This window comes from Suricata suricatta, chromosome 1, assembly GCF_006229205.1.
Source record: "Suricata suricatta isolate VVHF042 chromosome 1, meerkat_22Aug2017_6uvM2_HiC, whole genome shotgun sequence".
NCBI classification, from domain to species: domain Eukaryota; kingdom Metazoa; phylum Chordata; class Mammalia; order Carnivora; family Herpestidae; genus Suricata; species Suricata suricatta.
The window spans coordinates 28,104,329-28,111,034 of record NC_043700.1 but is presented as its reverse complement, the minus strand read 5'-3'; positions in this window follow the sequence as shown (position 1 = coordinate 28,111,034).

The window sequence follows — 6,706 nt, the reverse complement described above, 5'->3', positions numbered from 1 at the left end:
ATCCAGGCTCAACACAAAGTCCTGAACCCCTTGATTTCAATAATGCCTTTCTGGGAAGGCTGGTTGATGCCTAGCCCAGCCTGTAGGACTCAAAAAGGGAGTTCTGATTTAATTAACTTGCATGTTTCCTTAGGGCCTATTGGAATGCTAACAAGTAGTTAAATTCTTTCCCTATTCAACAAATCATTATTTTCTTCTTAAGAAGATTTTACTCACAGTTGACACAAGAAAGAAATTGGCCTGATCTTTTCATTTGCCAGTTAAATGCACCTTTTCCAGGATAAAATGTGATTTGAGTCATCTCCAGTGAACTCCCGTTGGCAACCAAGATTTATAAATGCATACTTTCATTACTCACTATGTCCATGTTTAAAAAGAACCTGAAATTAAATAATGAAATAGAAACTTCTGTTTTAAAAACACTTGCTAACAGGTCTTAGGGCTCATCCAAAACTCCATGCCTTCTATTCAGGTTATGTTAAGATAACAGTTCCTGGATAAATACTTTGAGACTTCCCCGATCAGAGTGCTCTCAATACAGAATGAAGGTGTTCTGCATTTGTAATGCTTTCCAACATGCCACACTGCATGCTATTTTCTGATCAGGAAGAACACATCCCTATGCAGGATGGCAGAAAGGGTCACTTCCTAGAACAAGTTTATCTTTTGTATAAATGGCTTGGTCATAGTGCATCTTCCACCTACATGCATTGCATAGCAAAGTTTACAACTGTGCAATCTTCTTTGTGATGCAAAAATAACACAGATGGCCTGTCAGCCCCTGAAAAACCACTGAGTTATTTTCCTCAAGGAACTTACATCTAAGCCTTATATGAGTCCCTACTGTGTCTAACTCTAGATATTCAAAGTTAAAGCTTTAACAAAATGATTATTTTCAGAAAACCTGACAACTGGGTGGCATTCTTGAATCAACTGAAACCTCTACTCTGTACTGAACTAATGTGCCATGTTTACAGCTCATAATGTAATTTTTCACATGTCCCCCAGGCTTATATCTCCTCGTGTTATTTACTTACTCTATGTAAAATGTCTTTAGGGATGTGCATGGATAGAAAGCCTTAACTTTGAGTTTTTGGTGATATTTTAAAGATTAATCTGTTGCCTTCATGGGAGGTAGTCATAAAATAAAACCAAAATTAATCCTATGTTTTGGTCTTGATGAAGCACAATTATGAAAATAAAGTTTGGCTATGAGAACCCTGTGAGAATTAGCTTCTCTTTATTAAAAATTTTTCTTCTTTCTCAATCATGTTGGTTATCTAACCTCATTGTAAGTAGTGCTAACAATCATAGTGTGTTTGGTCTTACATCGCAGTGTTTTCTCAGCTTTGTGATGAGTTCCCCAGGACTGATCCTAATTGGAAGGTATAGGGAGCATGCATGTGGATTCTAGGTAAAATCTTTTGGCACAGAAGGTGTGGGTGAGGCTTTATGAAATCAGCTGAGGTAGATGCCTGCCATTGACTCTCTCTAAACTAACGTGCTCATGCGTTGAATTATTTATATCTTCTTCATCATTCAAAATGATTCAGCCTGGACCTTGTTCTCTCTTCATCTAACCACTGAAATGTAATTGCTTTGGGGAGCTTAATTAATATTTTTTTCTTTCCTCCTGTATTTCTGCAATATCACATCTTCTGTCCAGTTCCCCCACTTTGACTTTTTAAATGGGACTGATCTACTTTGAGGTTACTTTCTCAACTGGTGGTCTTTACTAATGGATTTGGTTTAATATGCAAATATATTGGATCTAAAGTCTTATTTTTAGGGTTTATTTCACCATGGGAGCCGAATTTATTTTCATTCTTCAACACTGTCTGAGGTCTATGTTCCTAGAGAGAGCAAACAGGTTTGTTTTGTTGTCTGTAATTGTTAGGGAAACAAGAGGCCCAGGGATTACTTACTCAACGAGAACCTACCATTAATCTATTTATATGGAAGGTAAAATGGTATAGAAAAGAAATACAAGTCTGAGTGATCCATACATGACTTGTTAAAATGTTAAGAGCTACAGTAACTCCCAGGAGATGAGAATTTGCTAATCTTCACCCTACAGTGGAAATGGCATCATCTGCATAGTATAGATTTTACAAACAGAGTATAGAAAAATGAAAGCCTTTGCTAGGTTGGTCTCAATGATAGATGGGCAGTAAGAACCATAAACAAGGTTTCCCTGACTCTGGAGTCAATCCTGCTAGGCCCTGATTCAGAACTACTCCAAGTTTAAGTTGAGAATCCTTGCTTAATAGATTTTCCAAATTAGAGATGTCTTTCAGCTTTATTTCATGCCAGGGTAATTTGAGAGAATAGTACTATGTGAATCAGCAAATTAATAATTGCAGAAATGACTACATGTGGAAACACCAATTAGCCAATAAATTCACTTAATTAGTCTTAATAGTTTCTTTTGCTCTTTAAGATGCTATTTAATACTTTAATGCTATTGCATATGCGTTGCATATTTTAAAACCTTTTATTTAAATGATGTCCTAATAGATTAACTAAGGGGTCCTATTCATTTAAAAATAAATCTTGAATTACTTCACCTCCCAGTAGCACTGTTCGCAAAGGATTCTAATTACACTGCATGTGACCGCCTATGGAATGGATGGTCTTTCCTTGCAAAAATGACAATGCAATGTGATTCATCCTAAATGGAGAGAATTCTCTGGGTCCACTTGGCCTTGCCCTTTCAGGCATTTTTGTAGATATGATTTTGAATTGACTAGATTTGTATTTTCTCTTCTACTACATATGCTCTTAAGTGAAATGTGGCTTGTCGTAGTCTTCGATGGACCTTTCAGCCATGAGACAATGCAGAGATAGTAGCACTAAGCAGGAGATCATTAGACAACTTCAATCCAGCGTCTACCTGTCTGGACTCAACTGAGATAAACAGCCCTGGGCAATGACTGCTTCCTGATAGATGAGTCCTATGTGCTTGGAGTCCCTGCAAAGGATCCCAAGAAAGCAGCAACTGCAAGACAAGCCATTTAACCAAGCAGTCCAGTATTTTCTTTTCACCCAACACCTGGCTGCTGCCTTTTCATACACTTCCCTGGCATTTTGACTTTGATAACTAATTATATATTATCCCCAGACAACATGCCTCTGGCTGGAATAAACTACATTGACAAGTCTACTATTTAAATGATCCTAGGCTGAAAGAAGAGCCAGTAGGTAGATTTCTTTTAGGGTCTTATCCAGACCTGAAGGGATGACCTTTAGTTATTGCCAAGGCATTTTAATAGACCACTAGTAGATCACTATGAATTCGCCTTGGTTATTCTAGGATTTGAAAGGACGACCTAGAAATTTTAAAATTACATTTTGGATAAATACAAAAAGGCAGAACACAAATTAAATACAGTCTATGATAACAGAAAGGTTTTAAAAATATGCATTAAATATAGGTCTAGAAGGAAATATTTCACAATGTTTGTTTTAGAAGGGCAGGATTTTGAATGTTTCACTTTTATTCCTTTGTGAATTGTCCAAGGTTTATATATAGTAAGCATGCATATCTTTTACATGAGGAAAAAAATAGTGAATAGCCCAAATAATAGCAACATAGACATTTTTGTATTAAAGAATGTTCTGAATGTTCCTACCTTACACTATTTTTTCCTATTACATCCCCTTTCACAACAGATATTAATATGTTAGCATACACATCTGCATATAAATACACATTTCAACATATTACATTCCTTCTTACAGACGTTCAATGGCTGCACTGCCAAGGCCTGGGAAATCTGCACACGTTCTGGCTAGGAACTCCTTAATGTTATGCCCCTCCCCGACACATCTTATTTGCATGGCTGAACAGGGCTAAAATCGGTAGGGCTAATTTCTACGTGTAGGCACTCATGGCAGTGAAAGTTGGTGAAGGGGTTATTTTCACACAAGAAAACAATTGAGTCCTCTAAGACCCTTTCCAATCACTAGTCTTCCCAGGACACAGAAGGACCAGAGGCCATCATAATACATGCATTTCAGTAAAACATACAAAGAATGTAACTGAAATAAATTGGCTTTGAGGAGTCTGCCAGGAAGCAAAATCCTACTTTCAGGTGTTAGATCTTTTCAGTTGTTAAACAGGAGGTTGCAGGAGTAAAAGAGACTCATCCCCATCCCTGTGCACTAAGAACGAGGGAAACGGAGCAAGAAACCAGCACAAGGCAGGATTTCCTCCTCTCACTTTCAGCTTTCCCACGCCCTCTACAGTGTGTTTGCACGGCCAGCACCCCAATTTTTCTAGATGTGTTACAAGGGAGCAAATTTTAGATCCATAAAAAAAAGTTTTCCTTTATTCTGACATGCATTATTCAGGATGCTTCTGTATGTGTAAAAAAGAAAAATTATTTAGAGGAAATTTCACAAATAATGTGAAGACTTATCAAATTTTAACCATCTTTTCTTTTCTTTTAAATTTTAACCATCTTGGCTGAAAGTTTTGTCTTTGATTAGGAATTACACTATCCCTGCATCCTAATATTGTTTTTTCTTCTTACACTATTAAAATAAGAATAAAGTACTTTTATTTTACTTAGTTACTTTTTTTTTAAGTAGGCTTCAGGCCCAGCGCAGAACCCAACACTGGGATCAAACCCAGGAGCCCAGCACAGGGGTCGGAGCCCAGCACAGGGGTCGGAGCCCACAACTGTGAGATCAAGACCTGAGCTGAGATCAAGAGTCTGACACTCAGCCGACTGAGCCACCCAGGCACCCCTAAGCAAAGTAACATTTAAAACGATTTGGGGGCACCTGGGTGACTGAATTGGTTAAGCATCCAACGTTGGCTCAGGTCATGACCTCAAGGTTCGTGAGTTCGAGCCCGTGTTGGGCTCTGTGCTGGCAGCTCAGAGCCTGGAGCCTGCTTCAGATTCTGGGTCTCCCTCTTTCTCTATCCCTCTTCAGCTTGCACTCTTTCTCTCTCTCTCCAAAAATAAATAAACATTAAAAAAAACTTTTAAAACTCCCGATTTCAACACAACTGGTTGTTAAAAGGATGCTTAACAATAACAACAGCAAAGAGAGGACTGTAAATAATCCATTCTTCTCAGAATTGTACTAGTAGGTTTTAGTTTGGCGATGTTAACATTTTTAGTGATTGCGATATGTTTTGAGTCATGATAGGACTTCAGACATAAATAAGTCTTCAGTTGATCTTGTAGCTATCCTGGAGACCAGCACGGTTTCAGAAACATAACTGCAGAATACCATTTATTATTAGAAAACGTAGCAGTTACGAGAAAAACAAAGAATTAAGGATCTGCAAAGAAATGGAAATGGTTCTTAAATGATACAAGCCTACCCGGAGCCTCTGCCTACAGTAATTGGATTTGGTTGACTAGTGCTGGGAGCAGAGCAAACAGATGTTAGGTGATGGAGCAGAACTTGCTCTTTTCAGTTTAAACAACCAATTATGAGTGGATAATGATGTGTGCAACTGGTAGTCACTGGAAATGTTTCCAATTCAGACCAAGTAATAAGAATAAGATGCTAATTGGGGTGCCTGGGTGGCTCAGTTGGCTGAGTGTCCAGCTTCGGCTCAGGTCATGATCTCACAGTTCATGGGTTCGAGCCCCACATCGGGCTCTGTGCTGATGGCTAGTTCAGACCCTGGAGCTTAGTTTGGATTCTGTATCTCCTTCTCTCTCTGACCCTCCCCTGCTCACGCTGTCTCTCTCTCTCTCAAAAATAAATAAAAACATTAAAAAAAAGAATAAGATGCTAATATATTTTATTCTATACAGGGTTGAAATTTAGATGTTAAAAAAGCTATTTTTTAAAGTAGGATTCACTCCCAGTGCAGAGCCCAGCATGGAGCTTGAACTCATGACCCTGAGATCAAGACCTGAGCTGAGATCAATAGTCAGTCAGATGCTTAACTGACTGGGCCACCCAGGTGTCCCAAAAGAGCTATTTTAAGACAAGGATGGATCAGATGGACATTGATAAATTAGATTTTGGAGACTTTTGGAGATCATTTAATGGGATGTTTTCCTCTCTTGTATAAATTATGACCAGACTCTGGTTTCCTAATAAATAAGACTGACAGCTGTTTGCAATCTGGCTACCAGAAGCAGCCAGGATGCATTTTAAAAATCTTAATTACAAGTTTGGAATATTCAGGCAATTGACTAAAGTATCTCCCTAGAAATCAAACAACTGATGATGTCAAAGTCTTAAACAAGTCTTTAACATTTTATTTTCTTAAAGTGACTCTCTAGGTATCCCGTGACTACTGCAACAAATTACTACAAAGTGGGTGGCTGATAACAATGGGACTGTACTATCTCACACCTCTGGAGACAGAAGTCCAAAATCAAGAAGTCCGCCGGGCCACCCCACTGAGGCCCTAGGGGAGGATCAGTTCCCTGTTGCTTCCAGCTTCTAGTGGCTGCTGGCGTTCCTCGGCTTGTGATCATAGCAGCACTTTTTGTTCTATCTACATATCACCTTCACTTCTATGTGTCTGTCCCTAAACTCCTTCTGTCTGTCTTCTAAGGATACATGTGACTGCATTTAGGGTCCACCTGGGTAATCTAGGGTACGTGTCTCTTCCAAGTTCAGTAACTTAATCACATCATTTGCCATAGGAAGTAACATTCACAGGGTCTAGGGATTTGACATGGATGCCTGTGGGAGGCCATCTTTTGGCCTACCACACTGTCTTTAT